The following is a 24,034-nucleotide window of genomic DNA, read 5'->3' as shown; positions in this document are numbered from 1 at the left end:
GCTCGAAGAGCGCCCATCTCCTGCCACGTCGGTGCAGCAGGACGGCGTGATGATTGCAGGGCGGACTTAGGAATCAGGGACCTGTTTTCGAGTTCTAGCCCCATCACTTACTGGCTATATGGCCTTACACGTAAGGCACTTAATTCCTTAAACCTTAGTTTCCTCCTCCATAACATGGGGGTGATATTAGTTAGCAGAATTATGAGAGGAAAGTCACCCAAGGGCCCTGCCGTGCGGGAAGGGGCAGAATGGTGAGGCGGGAGTAACCGCTAGTCTCCGGAGATGAGGTGAGGGTAAAAGAGGCTCTGGTCGGATGGCTTAGGGGCATCACGTGACAGCTCGGCTGCCACCAGGGAGGCCGCAGCAAACACACACAGCGAGGCTCGCCAGAGAGCCCGGGCTTCTGTAGCGGGAAGAGCTGACCGCAAGGACACCCGCTCCTTCAGGCAGATAGGCCCCATCCTCTGGTCCCATCAGGTTTCAGGAGGTCGAGCCAGGAGCTGGTGTGCCTGTGTGAGAGTGTGCATTTGCACATGCGTGTGGAAGAGAGGAGTGAACAGAAAGAGATGTATGTTTACCCAGTTTCCTCTTCTTTCTCTCCTTCCTCTTGTTTGCATGTGGAGGGTTCTCCTGTGTGAGTGCCCCTAAGGAGACAAAGAATTTTTGCAAAAACCAGTGTATCCTGGCAATTGTCACTGCATTTTTATATCATTTATAGACAGCTTGAGTCGGTGGGGCCCAGCAGGTCCTGAATGAAAAGTGGGACGAGATCCCCACCCTCCCAGGCCCCTCCTCCCCCAGATAGTTCACCCTGCCAGCCCCCACCTCCCGCAGAGCAAAGGCCTCTGCAGGTTTCACCTCGATGGAGCGATTCAGTTACTGCACCAGAACAAGGAGATCACTGCTGCCATACCCTCCAGAAAGAGGACCTTCTAGCCACGGAAAATCCAGGAGTTGGACCCCAGACGAGTCCCACGTGCCCCTCAGATGCCCTGAGGTTTTGCCATTGAAAACAGTCTGTTAAAAAGTCTTGTCTCAGCCTCAGTTCCTGGCTGATTTTCTGGGTCCCCCCCTCACACCATTTTCCCCTGGTCTTTGGGCCCAAATCCCTCTTCCATTTATCATGTCGCCAGCAAATCCACTTTCTGTGCTGCTGCCAAGTTCTTTTTCTGCATCCCCACAGCCATCTACCTGTGACCTAGCCAGCCTTCCCCAGAGAGTTCCTATAATTATTTGAAAGAACCATTGTTCCAAGAAGATAGGCAGAGCCGCGGAGATGAGGGGCCTTGGGAGGAGACAGAGCCAAGTCAGTCCTCCCGAGCTGAAGAACATCATTGCTGAGATGTTTCTGAGCTCTTCTCTCCTTTTTTTTTTTTTTTTTTGGCCACTCCTGCACCATGTGGAAAGTTCCCAGGCCAGGGTTCGAACCCACACCACAGCAGTGACCCCAGCCACTGCAGTGACAATGCTAGATCCTTAAACCCACTGTGCTGCAAGAGAACCCCTCGTCTCTATTTTTAGCGTTGACTTAGACCCTAAATCCATCTCTGGGTCCATATAAAAGGCGGTAGCTTCACTTACCCGAAAGCTGAAATACCCGGGGAGAGCGTCCAGAGGGTGGAATTCAGACCCAGTCCTTCCTTGGCTCTGTCTGGTACGTTCTACCTCCAGGGTTTCCCACAGGCCCCCACCATGGGGTCTGCCTTCTCCACAGTATTCACCAAATCCTCACATACAGAACATCTTAGAGCCACAACGCAAGTTCAAGTTTCTGCCCCTGGGTTTTTCTGCGCTTCCTAAGACTTAGGTGGCAGCCTGAAAGGCATACCTAGTACATTTGAGATGAACAAGATTGTGTTCCGCCAGGACGGAAAATCAAGGTTCACAATTTCTTAGGAGTGTTTAGAGAGATGGGCTGCAACTTACACGGTGAAATGTAATTTACCGGCTGTAACAAATGCCAAGTCCTGTGTTTAAGTTCAAAGCATCAGTTACACAATTAAAAAATGAAGGTGACCTATCTCGATGGCAATTCATTTGCACATTACCCCAGGGCATTTTGTTTGCTGCAAACTGTATACTAACAACTGTGAAACGATTGATAAAAATTGCTTTAATAGAGAATAGTATAGATCAGAGGAGGTCATCATTCTGTGCTTAAGCAACATCTAGGGTACTGTGGTCAGTTCTGAGTGTTTTAGAGAATTCTCGATAAAAGAAGGCGCATTCCAAGAAGGGACCAGGTGGTACAGAGTGGAGGTAGGATCCAGGTCCAGGGACTAACAAATCACTAGGGATGGGAAGAGAAAAGCAGAACAAACATTAATCATACGAATGGCTGTCACTGGAAGGAGGCCCAGAAGGGCCACTTTTTGTGAACTTGTTAAACACTGTGCTAGTCACTCACACCTGAGTCTCTTCTCATCTGCGATTTCTCAGGGCAGCCCTCAGAGCTGAGAGGTATTTGGGCTCAGAGAGCTTCCCCATAGTTATCCACATGTAGGTAAGCAAAAGGGATCGGATTTGTTCCAAAGCGCTCTGGACTGCAAAGCTTAGACCAGTAAGGGGAAATACGGGCTGAACTTGAACGATGACGCCTCTAAATAGTGGGATGGGCCCTTCTTGGCTCCCTTTGGGGAATATTTTGCTAGAAGCCGACCATCTCCCAGAGCGATTGGTGAGGAGACCGGGTGACCTTTGGTTCAGATTCGGGGGCGGGGGGGGCCCCCTCTCTTTCCTTTGGGCCGTCCGAGGGCAACTTCAGGTGCAGGAGAGACGGGGCGGGGGAGCCGGGAGGCGAAGAGTGCCGGCTTGCCCTCTCTTCTGCTCTAGCTTTATGGGCCATTTACGCCAGCCTCCTCCTCGTGCCCTTTTGTGCTTGTCCTCCCACCCAAGAATGGGCGTTTTGAGGAGGGCCCACCCTGCCTCCCCATTCCCCAGCAGTGCAGCCTGCTTTGCCGCAGCATCCCTCAAGGGGGTGTGGCCATCCCGGCTCCAGACAGAACTGTCTTCCAAGTGGAGAGGTTGACGAGGCCTGTGTCTGTCTGCATGCTCACACTGCAGCCTGATCGATGCCTGTCAGAGCTCGGCATCAGAGTGACAGCCGCACACCGGGCTGTTTGCTGAACACAACGCGTCCGTCAAGGGAAATCAGACAAAATCCATCTCCTTGTCCAAAGCCTGGCCCGATGGGCTGCGCCTGGAATGCCAGTCTTGTGTCCCACCCTACTTTGTGCCCTGGAAATCATTCCTGCTGGGATTTCAGTGTTGCAGAGACAGCAGGGTCCTCTGGGGCAGGAGAATTATAATCAGTAGAATCCCAGCCCCTACCCTTAAGGAACTTCCAGTTTAGAGCTGCTGTATGCAGCTCCAAATGCATACAGAATTCTGTATGCAGGGCTAATGCATACAGAATTAACCCACAATTATCTTGAATTGATTGGCATAAACTGGAGCATAAAGCAAATGGATTGAATTAAAAATTTTGCAGATGTGTTTTGAGCAGGGTGTGACCGGATTAGTGTGTTGTAGACAGTTGATGGGGAAGGGTCTCTTTAAAAGCTCTCATTAGAGAGGCAATTATAGGGTTTTAAGGCTTTCAAATTGTTAAGGACAAGTTTTGGCAAAGGTTCCCTGTTTGTAAACCATTTGGGGCTGCGAGAAGCTGTCACCCTGTGTCTTGGCAGTAAGCCAGCCAGCAGCTTCTCTTTCCTCTCCCTAAAGCCTCTCTTATCCCCTACAAGCCTGTACCTGAAACTTCAAGGAGACCCTCTCTAACCCTTCGCCACTCCAGCACTTCCGTCTCCCACGGCTGCTGCCTCTTCAGTGAAGAGCTCTACCCCGCTCCCCACCCCTGTCCGAGGCTGTGCCCGCCAGCTCTCCCTCCTTGCCTGCCCTCCCGTCAGGGGTCTGAACGATTCGCAGGTGCCAAAGGAAATTGTTGCAAGAGGCCACTTTGGAAGGCAATATATTTTTTTCCCAGGAGCTCAGAGACTGTGGAACAGACATTTGGTCAAAAGACAGAAGTGGGGTGTCTGGATGGCGGTGGAAGGAGGTTTGCCCAAGAGCCAAAGGAGGGGACCTAGTAGCTGAGAAAAATGAGATGTTTGGGGAGGGGCAGGGTTGCCAAACCAGCAAGGAGGGGGTGGGGATCCCGGACGAATGGGAGCCTAGAGAGAAGCCAGAGTTTGAGTGGCTCCTTCTGCCGCTGGTCCTCTGAGGGCCTTTCAGGCTCAGGGAGGATGCTCTCGCCTCGCTGTCCTGGGGATGCGCCTGAGGGAGTGAGCCCCGGCCTGGGCCTCCTCGCCCTGCACTGCCCTACTTCAGCGAGCTGAGCCCTCCCCAGCCCAGGCTGTGCAGTGCAGCAGTCAGAGCTTTATTGCCCCCACACAGGAGCCGCTCTGCAATAAAAGAAAATAAACCAAGGTAATGGGAATGGCTGGTGCAGGGGGCGGGCCCCTGGAGAGCCGGGCCTGCTGCTGCCCGTCTTCCCCGCACCACTGCGCACCATTAAGGCCGCTGTCTGTAAGTCATCTGAGGTCCCCTGGGCCTCCTTTCTGGGGCTGAGTGAGTGACCCACACAGTGGTCAGCTGTAGCAGCAACAGCAGCAGCATATATACACAGCATCCTTATTCAGGCTCCGGGGGCAGTAAGACAGGGTGTAGAGAGGCGATTTCACCCCCTTGTGCAGGCAGGGCCCGGGGAGGAAAGGAGGGCTGCCCCCAGGCGACCTCAAGACAAGCCTTTGTCGCTCAGCCTCTGTCGTCCCGTACCTGGGGTGTAAGTGCCTAGTAACCCAGAACCGCCTGGACGAGCTGGAGTCGTGGGACCTTTAAGTACCCAGAGGGAAGCAGGAGAGGCACCAGCACCTGGCCAGCTGTCCTGCAAGGTCCCTACCTCGCACACACACACATTGTTCTGCACAGCGGATATATATGCCTTGCACGGAGGTTGCCATTCGCAGTGGTTCAGAGTCTCCCATAATTTTCGTTTTGTCATGCGGCGTGTCTGGCCCTTTGACCAGCGAGCTTTTAAATTCCTCCCTCCTGGCTCGCCTTCTCTCCCCCTCCCCCGCTCCTCCATCCCTGCCGGGGCCAGACTTGTTGATGGGCCTCAGCTTTTCCCACACACACCGCACTAAATCTTGCCTGTCTGCCTCGCGACCCACCATCACTTCCTGAGCTCACCCAGGCCCGTGAATGCTTAATTTAAAACTGCTGCTGCCACCCAGCAGTTTGTAAGTCCGAGGCCGACTTCACCAGAGGAAACAAGAAAGGCTGATGAATGTACTCAGGTGAGGGGGAACCACAGGCACAGCATCTCTGTGGTGCGGGGATGGGCTTTCTTAACCATTTAGTTTAAGAAGATGGGTGTCTGGAGTTCCCGTTGTGGCACAGTGGAAACGAATCTGACTAGGAGCTATGAGATTGTAGGTTCGATTCCTGGCCTTGCTCAGTGGGTTAAGGATCCATGCTGCCGTGAGCTGTGGTGTAGGTCGCAGACACGGCTCGGATCCTGTGTTGCAGAGGCAGTGGTGTAGGCCAACAGCTACAGCTCTGATTCGACCCCTAGCCTGGGAACCTCCGTATGCCGCCGGTATGGCCCTAAAAAGCAAAACAAAGAAACAAGATGGGCATTTGCAGTGGAGAGTTACTCTAACAGGGCAGACATCTGCCTGGTCTGTTGGCCTGCAGGATGGATATGAGTTTGAAATTTCCTCATCTCCACAGCAGTAAATTCTCTCTGGGCTTTTCCGTCATAAGCTTAGTTTTCAGCTGGGGCAGCCGGAGGATTTTGTTTTCGTCGAAGGATGAAAAAGGCAGATTCGGGCGCGGGGTTGGGCGGCAGGAGGAGGGTGTACCAGGTTCACCCCACCCTTCATCTTTACCGTCACCCTCCCTGCAGCTCACTCAGAACACAGCTTCCCTTGTCCTTGGCCTCTCACAATGGCTGATGTTCCCACCGCAGGGATTTGAAGGAGCCCCCGGAGCTTCAGAGGTGGGAGCGCCTCCCCGAGTGTCTGGGCTCGCACGCCTCCACGGAGTCCAGGGCTGCGGGCCGAATGAAAGCAGAGCCTCAGAACCCCCTGGCCTCCCGGCAAGGTGACCTCCCAGCTCTGGCCTGACTACCTCCTGGTGTGGCCCAAGAGAGGGGGGTGCAGCCCATGGCTCTCCCAGGCCATCCGAGAGGTGGTGATGAGTTCCCGGGGCTAGGTGCACGCTGAGCAACCAACGGAGAAGAGATGCAATGAGTCCCAGAGGGTGATGAGCCCAGAGCACGGCTACCTGGAGTGCTCAGCCAGAGCACGGCTACCTGGAGTGCTCAGTATGGGATCATTGGGAGAACGAGCTGGGGCCGATCTGTATGGAGGGGAAGTGAGGTTTTCCTCATGATTTTCTTCCTCTGCACTGACACATCACCCCTCTGCCCAAGAGCGGAGCAGACAAGGCCAGCAGGATGACAGATGCTTCTCCCCAGGTGCACTTCCTGGCCTTTCTCAGCATGCCTTCATTTCCCCCGCCCCCGCCCCCGCCCCACACTCCCTGGGTCAGGGCTCCAGGAAACTCCGGGACCTCTGGGAGTGCCATCCTCCGAGATGTCAGCGAATCATTCTGCCCATGTGACAATCGAACCAGGCTGTGCCATTAGACAGGACTGTGATCAAATGCTGCCTTCTGTACTTACAAGAAAGACCTTGGAGAGTTTCTTTAACCTCTTTGAGCCTTCATTTCTTTATCAGAAAAGGGAGACCAGCATGACCTGCACGAAAAGGTTGTAAGGATTAGGACAACATGCACATCTTGTGAACCTAATTGAGTGTGTGGCACATAGCAGGTACCCAGTAAATATTAATTCCCTTCCCTCTTCCCTCTGATAAGGAGCTATTGGTCTTTCCTTCAGATGGGGGGTAGAAACACTGGCACCTTCTTGCCTGGCGCATTTGAGATCTACCCCCGCCCAGCCTGGCTTGTTGGACAGAACCTGTGTTCAGGGCAGTAGCTGCAAGGGCACAGCCAAAACGTGGCGGGTCCTCAGAGCTGGCCTTTTGCTCAGATTCTCTATGCCACAAACTGTGTTTGGATCCATAACAAAAGAAGAGAAGGTCTTATTTCTCTCGAGATTATCTTCCTTTTATGTTCTTTGGATCAAACATTCTTAAAAGCCAAGACAAATCAGTACATGGGTGCTGGTGACTGGCAGCTGGATCTTCTTTTCATTTCACTCATTAACTAAACATGTACTGTGTCAGGCGCCATGCTAGCAACTGGGACCACGAAGTCAAGGGCGCTGTGTTTTTGACATCGAGGGGTTGGCTGGCTCAGGAGCTCATCAACTGAATGCAGGGTGATCCGTGCTCTGCGACTCTCAGAATTCTCTCAGAGCACAACCGGGGATCCAAAAAGACTTCCTAAAGGAAGTACTGCTTAGGCCGAGTCCTAAACGATGGGTAGGCCTCAGCCGAGCCAAGGATAGAAGGACTTGAGTTCCAGGGAGAGACCAGTGGCTCAGTTAGGAATTGCATCCAGTTGCTTATGTGGACCAGAAACTGCATTTGCTGAAACAAGATCAAAGTTTACTTCTTTCCCATAAAGATAAAAGTCCAGGGAGTTCCCTGGTGGTCTAGTGGTTATAACATTTTCACCACGGCCACCTAGGTTCAATTCCTGGTCTGGGAACTAAGATCCAACATCAAACCACTGCATGCCACAGCCAGAAAAAAGAAAATCCAGGCCTAGGCAGTCCTGAGCAGGTACAGTGACACCGCCAAAGTCGACAGAGATCTGAACCCCTTCGTCCTACTGCCCCAACGACCCTTAACACATAGACTCCATTCTCAGGACCCGAGGTGGCTGTGGAGCTCCAGACATTCACACCTTCCTTCGGGACAGGCTGCCACAAGAAAGGGAAAAAGCCCAGCAAGAGCAAACACTCTTAGAAGTCCCACTCCGAAGTGTCAGCCAAGGAGTTCCCTTGTGGCTCAGTGGGTTAAGGATCCGGCGTTGTTACAGCTGTGGCTCGGGTTTGCTTCCGAGCCTAAGAGCTCCCACATGCCAGGGAAGCAGGAAAAAAAAAAGGTCTCAGTTGAATCCAGGGGTGTAACAAGTGAGAGAGGAGAGATTCTTTAAGCAGGCCACAGCAATGCCTGGACCAAAAGGATGCCTGTTACTAGAGAAGACAGAATGGAGATTGTGCCACAGACGGCATATGCCAAGGCTCAGAGACCTGACATTTCAGTGTCTGTTTAGGGAACACATAGCATCATCTGCCCAGATCAAAGACTCCATGTAGTCGGTCTAAGAGGGCTAGGAAGCGGGTGGTGAGAAGTGAGGCTGGAGAAGCAGATCTACCTTTTCCACTAGGTAGGAAGGCTCTGCTGGTTCAGCTGAACAGGGCAGCTGCCAGGGCTCAGGCCAAGCTGGTCGGGCGGCTGCCAGGACCCCGGGCCAGGCTCGACACCTCCAGTCCAGACCCTCTCCTCTCTCAAAGGAAAGCTCCCGTGTGGTTCTGGAAGTCGCATAGGCCCTGCCAAGGCGAGGGCCAGGTAAGCTAGGATGTATGTTGGCCAAAGGCTTGTCATTTTCCCTTCAAGAACCAGAGTTTGGTCACTCTGTGACCCGCGTACACTCAGAACGTGTCTCTTCTCACTCTATGTGCCTGACCCAATAGGAAGAGCCCACAACATTTATTGAGTGCTTGTTGTGTACCAGACGCCCTGCGTTCCACCTCCTAAAAACCTCCCATTCTCCTTACGAGCGAGGTAGTAGGTTGTATCACTCCCATGCTGCAGTCCGGAGAAACTGAAGCACAGGCTTAAAATAACTCGCCCAGGGTTACTAAATGGCAGAAGCCGAATCCGAACCCGGGTAGTCTGGCTCCAGCCCTCTCCCTGGGAACCACAGTGCACCTCTGCTGGGGGCTGCAGAGAGAATGTTGGGACAGAGGCAGGTGGGGGAAGGTGGGCCTGGGCACAGTGTGCTTAGCCGTGCCTTTTGCAGGGAAGGAGTGAAAGCTCAGGCTGACAGACTCAGCCTGGTCCAGGCCGAGACATGGGCCCTAGGCTCAGGGTGTTCTGACTCTCGTCACAGGCCATCGAAAAGCGGCCACTCCGCCTTTTCATTTCTCTCATTCTTGCCTCCCCACCTGCGTGACTCACAGGGTTTCTGTGCAGCTCGTCTAGCCTCCCATCCTCCCTCCCCTGCTTCCTGCCTCCCTACCCTGTTCCTCTGTTCCAGACCGGTATCTGGAGGGGCCGGGCTCCAACGTGTCCCATCGCCCATCCCTCTGGATCCTGGGCTACGACGCTCTCCTCCTGGCCTCTGCTCTCTCCGCCACCTTCCCCCACTTCTCTGCCCCCGTCTCTGCTTGCCTCCGTGGACTTGAGCCGCCCTTTCTGCCCCCAAGTTGTGTCCTCGTTCCTCTCCTCCCCTCCCAGTCACGGGTTATTTCCCAGACGTGGCCCCAGTCGTTCCTTAGCCTGGAACGTGTCTGCCTGGCCCCCGGGGGCGTAGCCCGACTCTCCAGGCCTCAGATTGACCGGCGCTCTTCTTTGAACCCCTCCAGTCCTTGCTGTCTCGGCAGCATTTTGTCACTAGTTGCCATGACGTGGCTTCACCATGTCTTCTCCACTTAAGGTCTTTGAAGACCGAAGTTCTGTTCTTCCTCCATTTGGATCTGCTGCCGTGCCTCATGCAGTGCTGTGCTGCTTAGCAGGTGCCAAATAACTATTTCCTGATTGGTTGATGGCGGTAAATCCTATGTCTCTTTACATGGGCTTAGTGATTTGTATGTACTTCAGTGCCTTCAGCATCTCTCTTCCCATATTGAAGAACTCTAGTCATTTGGGGACATTCTCATCTCTTTAATCAGCTCACCTGGGTGTCCCTGGTCTTCCAGCCCTGCCGGATCTTTCTTGAGATGCAAGGCCGAACCACAGCCATCACCTCTTGCAGGTACATTGTGCTCCATCATCACTTCGCCGTGCATTTCATGCTGCCTACCTGGCCTTGGAAGCTGGCTTTGTTCGGGAACCTCTGGACAGCCACCAGAAATAGAGCTGTGTAGCAGGTGCTGCCCAGAAACAGGAGAGCCCTGCCAAGCACTTCCTCTCCTGGGGGGGTCAGGACCCTCCCCCATCAGATACCTCCTAGCACCGCCTAACATCCAGCTACTCCGGCCCAGGGCCATGGGGACTGGGGGTGGGTTGAAAGGAAACAGGCCTGCAACCTCATTTGGAGACCGTGACGTGGAAACCTGTGGGTTGACAAGGTAGATCGAGTTGCCTGGGGACAGAGCATGGGCGCTGAGATGGAGTTCTTTGTTAGGAAGAGTGAATCCGGGCAGGCTTCCTGGAGGAGAGACGTGGTAAGAGGTCACCCCCTGTCAGCAGCTTCACATATTTTCACTCTGCCCTCCTGGGCAGAAACTTCCAGAAGGCGGTCGCCTTAGCATCCCTTTACTGATAAACAGGCAGCCATCTCTGGGTGGGTTCTGCTACCTCTGCATCCCCCTTGGCAGTGCCAGGGCTGCTACTTATCTGGCTTTTACAGCCAGGAGGCAGGGTCGTGGCCCATGGGAGGCCAGGCGGGGTTGAGCAGCCTATGCAGCAGGCAGATCACCTGGGCCAGAGCAGAAGGTCCTTGCGGGGGAGATGTGAGCCCTGTGTCACCTACATTCTCTTGGAGAGGAAAAGATGTTAAAGTCTCCTCTGGCCCTTCTTTCTCTTTCTGTCCCTTCTTTAGCACAAGTTCCATCCCTGGCCCGGGAACTTGCGAGTGCCATGGGAGTGGCCAAAAAAAGAGAGGCCAGGACCAGCCTGCCCTTCCTTTGTGCTGCTCCTGCCCTTCCCACCCTGCCTTCTGCCCGCTGGCTCCAGGCAGCAGCAGCTCAGGTGCAGTGCGCAACTGAGGAGAGCACCTGCTCGGAGCATTAAATGACGTCAGACTCTTACACTGAGGACTTAGGCTCCTTACGCTGAGGCAGGGCTCTGACAGGAGGCCCACCCGCAGTAGGAGAAGCCACACTGACAGCCAGGGCGCAGCCAGCCTGTCCTCTGTCAGAGGAGCCTTTAGCTGGCAGTTAGGCTTAGGCAAAGGTCAGGCGCACTGCGCTTCTCCGGAGTCAAAGAGATTGTCTCTCAAAGCTTAATTGTGACTTCTGGGAAATCTTAGCTGAAGCTAGTGGGCATCTCCATTTCCTGCCTCCAGGACATAGAAACACCTCCCTTGGATGAGTGCTCCCCACGTGGGGCAGAGAGCACTTGTCAGTAGAATTCTGCTTAGTGCGGCCAAATCAGAAGATGTGGCGGGGCGAATGAGGCCACCCTGGCCCCATCGGGGGGAGCACAGGACAGCTGCGCCGTGCCTAGGACCAGGGCGCCGTCGGCCTGGGCAAACAGTAGCATTGAGTGGCTGCCTGCTAGCTCCTGGGACCTTATTAAGCTGGATGGTACTGAGGACGTTTGGTTAGAACGCGCGAGAAAAAAGTAATTGTGATTAATGGGACCCTGGCTTCGTCAAGAGGTTGGACAGAGAGTCGCGTCAACAGCAACTTGCTGACCCATCCTACATACTGTCCTTTCCTGCTGCTAATATTCACCCTCTCTTACCTCTGATCTCCCTCCTGTGCCTTGGGGAACTCTCAGCAGGTGATCACAAGGCCCCAAACAGGAGCCTGAGCCAGTGGAGGAAGAAGTGGGCGTGTGGTCCCATTCTCACGCCGGCTCCTGTGCATCACTCGCAGCCTCTCTTTACCCGGAGGCAGCTGGGGCCCGGCTGCGGGCTGTGGCCCAGCAGTGTCTGGGTGCAAACTCCAGCCCTGCCCGAGGGGGTTGGGAGGGCCTGTGGCATAGGAGCGCCGTACTCTGACAGCATAAGCAGTGCCATTTTAAAATCATCGCTAGCAGTAAGCGAACCCAACCTCAACCCGCAGAAGAGGGCTGAGGCATTCCCGCCCCAGCGCCCAGTTCTGATGACTGAGGTGGCTGAGCCGGGAGTTGGCCTCCCAGTCCACGCCCTGCAGTTCCTCCACTGCAGCTGCAGCAGCCCTCCCTCGGTGGCATCTCCCTTCTCCTAGAAGGGCTGAGACCATGAAGCTCAGACATTCCCTCGAGCAACAGTGGTCTGGGTCCCACCCTTCCCTCGTGGCTCTTCTCTAGCTCTGTGTGCCTGCATTTGCTCCCCAGCCTGTCTTGCAGGGCTGGTGGCCAGGAGAGGTGGGTGCGTAGGACACGGGGGAGGCACGCACAGCTGCTGCCTGCGCTCCTGCCCGGGGAAATGGAGGAGCCCGTCCTCGCTCCAGTTATATTCAGTGCAGCCAAAGTCAAGTGCGAAACAGCCCCTTCTGCTCGTGACGTCTGGGCGCCTCTGAGTCATCGGTGCTGGCTGCACTGACCAAAGCCGGTTTGGGCCCCTTGTCAGGGCTCCTATGAGCAGACCTGCTCTGATGGGACAGCTGTGGGACAGCCCTGTCACCTTAGCGGGGTTCTCAAAACAGGCCTTTTGCAGTCATTTGGGCCCCTGGACTTCCCCAAAGAGAGTGTACTGTCCCAGGAACTTGCCTTCTGCCCCAGGACCTCACCTCCTCGTCTGTTGTGTGCCTACTGTAGTTGATAGTGGGATGAACCAGGTGCTGTGAGGAAAAGCATTACCCAAGTATATAGCGGAATGACTCAAGTGAAATCACAGCCTTGCAGAATCCTTTTTTTTTGACCTCATGTGCGCCATGTGGAAGTTCCTATGCCAGGGCTCAAATCTGCACCACAGCAGTGACCCAAGCCACTGCTGTGACAACACTAGGTCCTTAACCTGCTGCACCACGAGAGAACTCCTATGCGGAATCTTAATGGATGGGCGGGGTAGGAGTTCCCAGGTGAAGTTACAGGAAGAAGCATCCTTGCTAAAGGGAATAGCATGCACAGAGGCCTGGAGCCACATCCTGTGTGCACGTGGAGGGGGTTGGGCATTTGGGCATGTCTAGAACAAAATAACAGGAGCCAAATGGTAGAAGGTGAGACGAGGAAGAACCCAGTTAGATACAAACTTGTACTCCACCATGCTACAGAATCTGACCTTAAGCAGAGAACAAGGAAAAGACTTCAGCAAAGGAAAGGTGATCCAAGTTGGGTTCTTTGCAAAGTACCAACATTTACTGAGCACTTACTGTGCCAGCCGCTTCTTGGGTGATTAACGTGAGTTAGTTCATTTATTCTTCAGTAAAACCCTTTAAGGAGTTCCCATTGTGGCTCAGTGAGTTACCAACCCAACTACTATCCATGGGTATACACATCCGATCTCTGGCCTCGCTCAGTGGGTTGGGGATCTGGCGATGCTGTGAGCTGTGGTGTAGGTCACAGACACAACTCAGATCTGGCATTGCTGTGGCTGCGATGCAGGCCGGCAGCTACAGCTCCTATTCAGCCCCTAGCCTGGGAATTTCCATATGCTATAGGTACGGCCCTAAAAAGGTAAAATGAAATAAAATTGAGGTAGGTACCATTATCATGCCCATCTGACAATAGGGAAAAACCTGGGACCCAAGACTGACCCACTCAAGACCACACAGCTGTTACGTAGTAGAGCAGGATTTGACCCAGATCATCTGGCTACAGAGCCTCTAATCGCTGTGCTGCACTGCAGGTGATAGGCCACACTCTGCAGCGTCATGGAGGGGCCATGAGGGAGTGGCATGCCGGTGGCAGGGATGCCAGCAAGGGGACTGTCTTCCAAAACCAGAACCTGAACTCAGGGAGTGGCAATAAGGATAAAGAAGTGGGGGATGGAGTTCCAGTCGTGGCTCAGTGGTTAAGGAACCCGACTAGTATCCATTAGGTCACGGGTTCAATCCCTGGCCTCGCTCAGTGGGTTAAGGATCTCGCATTGCCATGAGCTGTCGTGTAGGTTGCAAACACGGCCCGGATCCCCCATGGCTGTGGCTGTGGCAGAGGCTGGCAGCTACAGCTCTGATTCGACCCCTAGCCTGGAAATCTCCATAGGCCACAGGTGTAGCCGTAAAAAGACAGAAAAAAAAAGAAAAGAAAAAAAAAAGAAGTGGGGAAGAATTCAGGAGACATTATGAAGGACCAGCGTGACCTGGAAATTGGCTGTAATGATTCCTAAGCCACTCTCGCTGCCTAGCAAGATAAGAACTGCAGGTGGAAGAGCAGGTTTTATAGTGAAGATAGTAGATTCGGGGTTGGACTCATTACATTTTATCTGGCGGAGGTGAATCCTAAAGAGAGGTCTGGACTGGAAATAGACATAGTGGTGTCACGGAACTCTAGGCTGTGAAACACAGGGACAACAGCTTTGAATGGCCCCCTGGGGAATAGCCATGGTCAATGGGCATGTTGTTGGGAAAGAATTCACCATTGAGACCAAGAAAGGACCGAGAGAAGAGGCCAAGATTGGGAATCAGAGAGGCCTACAAAAAGACAGTTTCACAGGCGGAAGGGGAGTGCCTAGCTTTGCCAGATCATTTGAAAGTTCAAAAATTATACATGAGCAGAAATTAATAGATTGGCCACTAAAGTCTTGCGACCTTTGAAGTGCTAGTTACATTGGAACATCAACAGCGGTGACCAGCTGCGTTGGATGGAAACGTGAAGGGGGGGGTGAGCGGGATACCCTTTGGCTGAAGACGGAGGTTTCAGCTGGCTGAGATGTAAGGTCGAAGCCAGGCTTTCGAGGATGGGCGAGAGATTTGTAGGCAAAGAGGTAGACGCCGATGGAAAGGGAACTGGGGTGATGATGACAGAAAAGAAGGGTTGACTGATAGAAACAGGTGCCCAAGGTGCCAGAGGGTGTGATCTAGAGCCAGGCTCATGTCCTTCTCTCCAGGACATAAGGGAAAGAAGTAGTGACAGGTAAGCGCTTTCTAGAGGCAGAGTGTGGGTCCACGTGGAAACCCACAGCAGTTCAGGTAAAGCCTGAGAGTTGGGTTCGGCAAAGTGGGGGGGGGGGGGGGACCTGCCAGGAGGGAACTGACTGGCATTTGGATGTGACCTGATGGGACAACATTTGGTTACTTCCAGGTCAGGTGAGGGAGTTGATGGCCTCATGCGGTTACTCCACAGCTCGCACACACACACAATCTCACCATCTTCTCAGACCCTCCCGGGCTCAGGCACAGCCTCAAGGACTCTGGCCAGGCCTGAGGGGGACACCTCTGCAGCTGACTCCCTGGCCCAGGCCAAGGGTTGGGATACAGGGCTGTCTGGAGGCACCGGATGAAGGGGTGTCCTCACTGCTCTTTTTGGCCAGGACCACTCTTCGCCGCCTCAGCGGGGAGCTGGGCCTTGCAGGTGTGCCCCCCCCCCCCCCACAGAAGGAACTCCAGAGCCCATCTCAGGCTCAGGAAACCCGCGGGAAAGGATGCCAGCGGCAGAGGCCTGGTCAGGGGTAGCAGCAGAATGAAGGCCCCGCTCCACCTCGTTCCCTGCGTAAACCTCAGGGAAGAGAGAGTTAAATCTCCCTCTAGTCTCCAGCCCCGGGTTTTCCTGGGAAGATGAACAGTCTGCTTTCCTTATTGTCTGCACCAAAGGAACAGATTGCGTCAGTTTGTAAACTGTGTTACTGCTTGCAAAGACCTGGAGTCAGCAGGTTTGCGCTTCCCGGCAGACTGAGGCGAAGCTGATCGCCTTGGCTCCTGCGTCTTGGCCTCCGGCAGGACCAGGAGCTGCCCCACCACCACCCTGCCATCCCACCCCCCCATCCCTGAGGCGGTCCAGGAGAGAGAGAAGGAAGCCCAGAGCTTCTGGCCAAGCGGTCTCTCGCCCAGTGCTCAGGCCTTCCCTCAACTTCCAGGAGCTCCTTGGCCCCTCTTGTCACTCTGCCAACCTGGGCCCGGTTTCCAGGCATTCCTAGGGCTTTGGCTTGGACCAGCATACAAATGTCAGAAAAGAGGTTTTTTTCCGGGGAACTCTTGGCACTGTGGGTTGGGCTTGAACAAGTCATCTGGCCTGGAGGTGATGAGAGATTAGGAGCGGTGGCGCTGGCGGGGACCGAGGCCCCGCTGCTCCAGGAGCACAGGGAACACCGGGATTGCTGCCTGCCACACGCCCCTGTTACCAGCACAAGACCCAGGAGGCGTTTCATAGGCACTGCCTCTATGGCTCCGGGAACGTGACATTATTAATTGCGTTGTGTTAATGGTCACCGTCTCTGAAAGACGGTGCTGTGGCTGAACGTGGCCGCCAGTGGAGGGGACAAGTTGGCTGTGTTATGCTGCTACTATATTAAGGTGAGGTGTCTCTTCAAGTTCACGGCTCTGGCTGTGGCAGCACATTACCGCCTTCGTGCAGCATCAGTGATGCTCGGAAGCCCAGCTCTCCGGCGGTGTGGCTGCTTCTGTGTGGCAGGAAAGGAGGCTCGGCTGCACTCCGGGTGCTCTGGTTCGCTGCCCACATAACTGCGGAGGGCTCTGGATGGGATGCGTGGGTCGGGAAGAGCTGGAGTGCCCTTCCCCCTCTTTCCACTTCGCAGCCTTCCCTCTCTGCAGGCAGCCTCTCCCACGAGCCCCACGCCTGTGGGGCTTCCCTGCCCGCCCTCCCCTTCCACGTAACCCATGGTCCGTCCTCTCTCTCATCTCCTCCCAGTCACACTGGTGCACCACCAGTGGCACACCCCCATCCCCAACTCACACCTTAGGAAATTCGGAGCAGAGAGGCCCTTTAAAACCTGGTCCAGCTCTCATTAATACGTGAAGAAACTGGGCCTGGAGAAGGATGTGACGCCCCAGCTGTAACAGGCCAAGCTGGTACCTGGATGGATGGCTGTTTCAGTCCAAGGTTTTAGCTTTGCTCAATGCCTTCTCCACATCCAAGCCTCATTCCTATCTTGTTCCCAGGTCCAGGCTTGTGGCCAAATGGCCTAGGGGTCATTTAAAGCAGGGCTCTGAACAGAAAGCATGTGGAAAGGATGGAGCCTTCTGCTTGTCACTTGAGCCCCTGCTGCCACCTCCCCAGAGCTAGCCCTGAGCAGCCCCTGCTCTGCCTTCTGGAGGAACATGCAGCCGGCACCTCTCTCCCCCTAGTGCAGGAAGTCTTCCTTTCCAGACGCCCCAGGGCAGGGGTGTCCTGCGCTGCCTCCCCGGCATCACCTGTCCTGCCTGAGGCAGCCACCTCCCTGGGGGAGGGAGCATCCCCCGCAGCTGTTTTCCAGGCATCCCACTGCCTCCCGGCCTCGGGGGGCCGAGGCTCAGTAATTTCCTGGGCTGCCTCAGGCACCGCGCAGGAGGCGCTCTGGGGGAGATTGGACCTCTTTTCCTTCCTCCCGACACTTAAAGAGGGGGAGGTGCGTTACGGGGGGGGGGGGTCTCCACCCTCCCCGACTGCCAAAAATCCCCTCTGCTGTCCCTCCTCCCGCAGCCCTGAGTCGCTGCATGGCCCACGCAGCCCATGCTGTGAGTCCTTCCCGTCCAGTGCTTGACAGTTCCTTTGCCCTGGGTGCCCCTGGCTGCCTGATTGAGGCTGGCCTTTCAGCACGGGCAGCCTCCAGCGCACTTGCCCCCCATCCTACCATGAGTCAAAGGAGGCCACAGGAGGACCCTGGTCTTTCCAGCTTTGCCCCATCCGTGGAGCCACTAGACATCCAACGTAGCTCCTGGAGCAGGAGAGGTAGGACAGTTAATTGAGCCCCCAAGGTGATAGGAGATTCCTCTGTGGTCTCTCAGCTGAGCTCTGAGACCTTCTCCCCCAAACACCCCTGTACTTTTTAGGAAAGGTTTCAGAATCCAAAGGCTGATTGGCCAGGGAGGGCTGGGACCAGCCATCATCTAGTAAGACCCTGGGCCCCCCCTGCCTTTCCCGGCTCTTGCTCCCTGCTGCCCGGCCACTGTCTGGACTGGGAGAATGACTCAGCCCCCACCACCTGTTTGATTGAAGAAGCTCCTGTGTTAAGATGCTGGAGGGGACCGGTTGTGGGGGAGGGGCCGAGAAGAAGGCTGTGGGAAGCACCCACGGCCACCTTCCCTCCCTCAGTTGCTCCCCACGGGGAGGGTGGGGAGTGCTCCCTGTCTCCCCCTTCCCTCCTCCCCTCTGCCCGTCCTCCTGCACCCGCCTCGGGAAGGGGTGAGGCCACAGCCCGGCCATGTGGCCACTGAGGTGTATGTGTGTGCTGCCTGGGACGGGAGCTCTTCCTCAGTAATTAGGAGACGTGCAAATTAACAGCCTGTGCAGTTTGTATTAATTTGGTAAATAAGCCAGAACAATTTCATTAGTGGCACATTAATATGCTTGGGAGCAGGAGGACGTGTCCCACTGTGAGGCAGCAGGGCCCTCGGGCGGCCCGGGTCCAGCCCTCCCTCTGGCCGTGGCTGACTGGACCACACCTCCTAATGACCTGGGTAGAGAAAGAGCCCCGTCCACTGAGCAGAAAGGCATCTGTTTGTTCACTTGGGTTTGGTCACACTCACGCACTAGCTCTTCCCATCAGCCTGCAGGCCCCTCATCTCCCGCTCGGGGTGTAAGAAACCCAGAGCTCCTCTGGGCGGGGGATGGGTACTGAGGGACCTGAGCTCAGCCACACTGGGCTACCGCTGGTTGTAACTAGCCCGGCTGCTGTCACCTGGCCCTTTAGTTGAAGGAAGAGGAAGCAGTCTTACGTCACCAGGAAGTCACGGCTAGAGTTAGGATTTGAACCCCAGTCCATCTGACCACAAGATTCATGCTGCTTGTATTACCGGGCAGATTCAGAGAACAAGCTTCATTCGTCCTGGAGCTCACAGTCTAGCTGGAGAATAAAGACATTTGGAAAGGAAATAACTGCCCCTACCAAGAAGTCACTACCTGATGACGAGGAAGCATTTGTATGTCAGGCACTCTTATAAGTGTGTGCCATGCTCATATGAGCTCATTTGGTTGTCAAAACAGATCCTCGGAGGTAGGTACTATTGCAATTCCAATTTTACATACAGTACACAGAGGATCAGAGAAGGCACTTGTCTGGCCAGAGGTCATGCAGGGGGTGGGTGGATTTGTCTGAAGCGAGTGTGTGCCCTCAACCTCTGGCCGTACCCTGGGCTCTAAGTGTCAAATGAGGGTGAGCCCGTGATGTTTGGGGTCAGATGTTCAGGCCACTGCAGGCCAGGGGCTCGGGAAGCCTTCACTGGGAGACAGTGTTGAAGGTGGAAGAGCTCAGCTCCCGGGGCCTCATTCAGGACCCCAAAACCCCGCGCACTCTGCCAGCATCAAGAGAAGAGGAGAAGACCTGCTGGCAGGTGCCCAGACCAGCAGGAGTACACAGGAGGCAGCACCTGGGTGTCCTTCAAGGCCTGAGGACCAGGTCTGACCTTGAGACATCTCGGCCTCTGTTCTGTCTTAACCAGGGTTATCACCAAGCCAGCTCCTCCATGTGGCACCACCCACCTGCTTCCCACAGTCTCAGGAGGCAGTCTCCTCTCCCAGCACGGTGTGTGCCCACGTCACAGCATTTAGCTCATGAGCATCCAGGACAGGGAATGTAAAGAGCCACCATCTGTCCCTTGCTGACACTGCTTGTGTCCACATGTCCACATACTCCATGGCCCCCTCAAGGCCGAGTCAGCCCACGTGTATGCTCACCAAATGCCCACACCCTGATATCATATGCTGGTCAGTATACGAGGCCTCCCTAGGGAGACCGTGAGTCCTGATCTCTTGCTGGAATGCCAAGGTGCCGGAGACACCAACAACCAGGTTGTCCAGCACCATGCGCTTTGCGGCACACTCCACGAGTGGCGTCTGGTTCCTGTGTGCAGTAGCTTCTGAAAAGAAAGCAGGAGAGGAGTTCCCGTCGTGGCGCAGTGGTTAACGAATCCGACTAGGAACCATGAGGTTGCGGGTTCGATCCCTGCCCTTGCTCAGTGGGTTAACAATCCGGCGTTGCCGTGAGCTGTGGTGTAGGTTGCAGATGCGGCTTGGATCCTGCATTGCTGTGGCTCTGGCACAGGCCAGTGGCCACAGCTCCGATTCCACCCCTAGCCTGGGAACCTCCATATGCCGAGGGAGCGGCCCAAAAAATAGCAAAAAAAAAAGAAAAGAAAGAAAGCAGGAGAGCTTTCTCGTGTATTTGACAGAAACGAGGTGGCCCACCCCCAGCTCCTGTCCTCATTTTGAGGCAACTCGTCGGAAATGCTGTCTGTGTGAGTGTGTGTGGTCCAGCCTCACGCCGCACAAGGCCATGGTTGCAAATTCACTTAGTTGCTAAAATTTATTTGTAGCCTTAAGATTGGCGCTCCTGGTAGTTTTTTGATTGTCTGTGGATGTGCAGCAAAAACTGTGAGTCTCCTGGTGAGCACGTACCCAGCTGAGGCCTAATGGGGTGCCCGGCCGCCTTGGTACTGCTCTCGTCCTGCACACACGTGTCCCCCTCGTGGTCTGCTTAGCGCCACAGTTTCCAGTTGTTTTGCACTTTTTTGTTGCAGTTGAAAGTGGCCTCCAAGCGTAGTGCTGAACTGCTGTCTAGGGTTCCTGAGCACAGGCTGCGAGGTGCCTTAAGGAGGAAATCCATGTGTTAAATAAGCTTTATTCAGACACGAGTTACGGTGCTGTTGCTGGCTGTGAGTTCAATGTTAATGAGTCATCAATATGTATTAAACAAGGCGCCTTTCCGCAGAAACACTCATAGAAGAAGGTTATGTATTGATAAGTTCATGAAAATCTGACTAGAATCTTATAGGAACCTAAGCCTGTGCTTCCTCTGGAGGCAAGCGGTTCAGGATTCGCTCATTCATTGTTCCTGGTGACCTTATAGAGCTTAAGTATCACAAATACCTGTATCTATATCTACGAGTATGTGCATGTATATATATATATATGTTTTTTTAATTAGAAAATGTAAGAAATTTGAGTCTTAAAAGTTGACTAGAGAAGTGGAGCTTTGACACATATGGACCCACATAGTGTTAGCGTCGAGCCACACACGTCTGGCAGTCTGTAACACGGAAACGTGATGAAGGGTGAACACATTTACCAGCCTGGGCGCACCCTGCTGAACCCTCTGCTGGTTCCCCTGCAACTTCCCAGAGCTAAAGGGTCAAGGCTTCTGATCCTCAGACTGAACCCATGTGCCCATCCAGGCTGGGGCATGCCTGGGAGGATAGACGCGGCATAGGGCTTGGCCAGAGAGGCCGGAAGCCGAGAGACTGGGGAGCAGCAGGGACCCCGGCCCAGCCCTCCAGTCCTCCGCTAAGCCCAGCCCACCTTCCCCTGAGCGCCTTTGTTAGATTGAGAAATTACTGTGGTGGCGGCAGCTGCAATAAAGGAGGAAGCAGAGACCCCTGGGCGACAGCTTTATCTCCCTCTACAACCCGAGATGGATTGGGCGGCGGCCGCTGTGCCCAAGGCCAGAGCTCTCTTCCTCTGCGGCTGGCAGGGCCCAGGGCCTTGTCAAGCCCAAGTTAGCAAATCGATTGCAGGCAGGGAGAGACTGGGTAAGTGTGAAGCCAGGGCTCTCCTGCCAAGAGAGCCCCACGTGTGGCTGCCGGTCGCTGGGCTCTCCCTCTGGTGGGAGCCTTTAGAGCCCGGCGTCTGCTTCGTGGCCGCAGAGGGTGACGTGTGCGTCTGGTGTTCATTGTGTCGAGTGGCGTCTGAGCATGGACACCTGACAGGCACCTGCAACCCATCCCTGGGGTTCTTGCCTCCATCCCAGCCATCTGGGCCAAGAGAGGCCATAAGGCTCCTTGTCACAGCCACGCCGGCCCATGCAAGCCCTCGGGGCTGGAGGGAGGCCTTGTGCTCGAGCAGGGCGGCCGTTCTCAGTTTTAGGAAAAGGACACTTGGTGGCGAAAACGGTGGAAGACAAGAGATCCGGGAACGGGGGAGCCGGTATGAGCCTGGGCTCAGGGTGGGCCTGGGAACTGTTCCTTTTTCATTTGCTTCCAGCTGGGCATGAGGAGGCATCTCCTAAGCCCTCACTTGCAAAGGAGCCCGGTGGTTTGATGGTGGGAGCCCTAGGCACCACCCGCACAGTGCCCGTTGTCTCATGAGGCCCCAGACGCAAGGCAGGCAGCCCCTCTCTTCTTCCTCCTGCTTCCCAGGATTCCTCTGGGACCTGCTGCAGCTGGGCCTTAGCATGTTTGATGGTGGTCTTCCTGTGTGTCATTGTGCCCATCCCTGTTCTTGTCTGGCCACTGCAAGCCCTGCAGCCTCTCCCCCCATCCTTAGCCCTCCAGGCCCTGGGCATTTGCAAGGTGGCAAAGGACTGGATCCTCAGCCCGTCACTCACCTCCATGAACTGTGGTCCCTGACTGGTTGGTGAGCTCTTGGGTCGCCTGTGTTTTATTAAGCAAGCACCATTTTGCCCGCCTGTCCTCTTCCACAAATGCAGGTCCCCCAGCCAATAAATTGCCAGCTTTAGAGAAAAGCAAAAGGTGTTTTGCCATCGACCCATGCTCGATGCTGGTTCTCCCCACCCCCCAGCCCTCAGCGGTGTGGTGCTGGTGTTGGGTAGACCCAGCCCAGCAGAGCCCAGCTCTGCCAGGGACATGCCAGGTCCCAGGGTCCTAGCTGGTGCAGGGAACTGGTCTTATCCCAGGGCAAAGCGAGAAAGGGGGTCAGAGGTGTGGCTAGAGGTGGGGAGGGCTGCAGAGAAAGAAGAGGTCTGCCCCAGGACCAGGAGGCAGAGAGGGATTCTGCCCTCGGCTCTGCCCCTTCTTAGCTCCACTCCCCTTCTCCATGCCTTCCCTTTCCCCGCCAACATAATCAAGTTGGATGGGCTTGCTGTAATATCTTTTTTTCTAGCTCTCATAAATTCTTCATATCCCCTTCGGTACCACACCCGCACTCCAGGCATTACTGAACTTGCATTTCCACCCAAAGGAGTAGCGGGGCCTCAGGTAGGAAGAAGATGTTCAGGAATATAGAAAGAAGCCGGGGTTCCACCTTGCTGGTCCTACTTCTTGTCCACCCCTCCACCTCACCCCACCCCCGCCGCCGCCCCACTGCCATCCCTCTGCCCACCCAAGCCACCTCTGTCTGCTTGTAGGGAGTCTCGTCCCCACATCTCTCCTGGCTGAGTCGGGACTCCACCAGGTGGGTGGGCTGCTCTCCCCATCCCCATGGCCCCCAAACCTACCTCTGCCCTTGGCTACCACCCCTGGCTCCAGCACAGGCTTCAGAGAATTCCCAGGTATTTAGACGTTCATTTTATTGCTTAATCGAGCTTGAAACCCTTTAAATTAATAGAAGTTTTTACGTTTGGCAGCAGAGGCTTTTACAGGCCCCTTTAGCAGGGGAAGGAAAAGGTTGGGAGAGAATCAAAGAAGGAATTTATCCGGGGCCATTGCCGTCGTGAGGTGGGAGCAGAGTCCGTGCCAGCTCTGGGGTCCTGGGTTTTGGGGAGCTCCTCAGGGGTGGAGGCCCAAGAGCCCATGGGCTCTGCAGGGATCCCTCGGGGCCTGGGCTGATGGCAGTGAGTACACCTTTCCAGTTACTCCGTTTGAGGGGTAACCTGCTGAAGTCTCCCCCTAACTGGCCCCGTGCGCTCGTGTACTTCCTGCCCGCATCTTTTTGCCCACCTGTCCCCTTCCCTCCTCTCCTCACCTGGCTTTCCTCCTGCCACTTTCTTTTATATTTTTTTTTTCAACTTTTATTTGTAGGGCCGCATCCACAACATATGGAGGGTCCCAGGCTAGGGGTTGAATCGGAGCTGTAGCCACTGGCCTACACCACAACCACAGTCACAGCCACAGCAATGCCAGATCTGAGCCGCATCTGCGACCTACACCACAGCTCATGGTAATGCCAGATCCTTAACCCACCGAGCGAGGCCAGGGATTGAACCTGCATCCTCATGGATGCTAGTCAGATCCATTTCCACTGCGCCGTGACAGGAACTCTAGGGCCACTTTCATCACCTTCAGTAAGCATTACTTCAGGAGTTCCCATTGTGGCTTAGTGGGTTAAGGACCTGACTAGTATCCATGAAGATGTGGGTTCAATCCCTGGCCTTGCTCAGTGGGTTAAGGATCTGGTGTTGCCATGAGCTGTGGTGTAGGTCACAGACACGGCTCAGATCTGGCGTTGCTGTGGCTGTGACATAGGCCAGTGGCTATAGCTCC

The 24,034-nt window shown here is 54.9% G+C and overlaps 1 protein-coding gene across 2 annotated transcripts in view; it reads left to right on the top strand.

The window, feature by feature from the left end:
• SND1 (staphylococcal nuclease and tudor domain containing 1) overlaps window positions 1-24,034 on the top strand; it is a 392,960-nt gene that overhangs the window by 353,397 nt on the left and 15,529 nt on the right. The window lies entirely within an intron of this gene.

This window comes from Phacochoerus africanus, chromosome 16, assembly GCF_016906955.1.
Source record: "Phacochoerus africanus isolate WHEZ1 chromosome 16, ROS_Pafr_v1, whole genome shotgun sequence".
NCBI classification, from domain to species: domain Eukaryota; kingdom Metazoa; phylum Chordata; class Mammalia; order Artiodactyla; family Suidae; genus Phacochoerus; species Phacochoerus africanus.
Note: the sequence above shows the minus strand (reverse complement) of the source record. Positions and strands in the feature narration are given on the sequence as shown.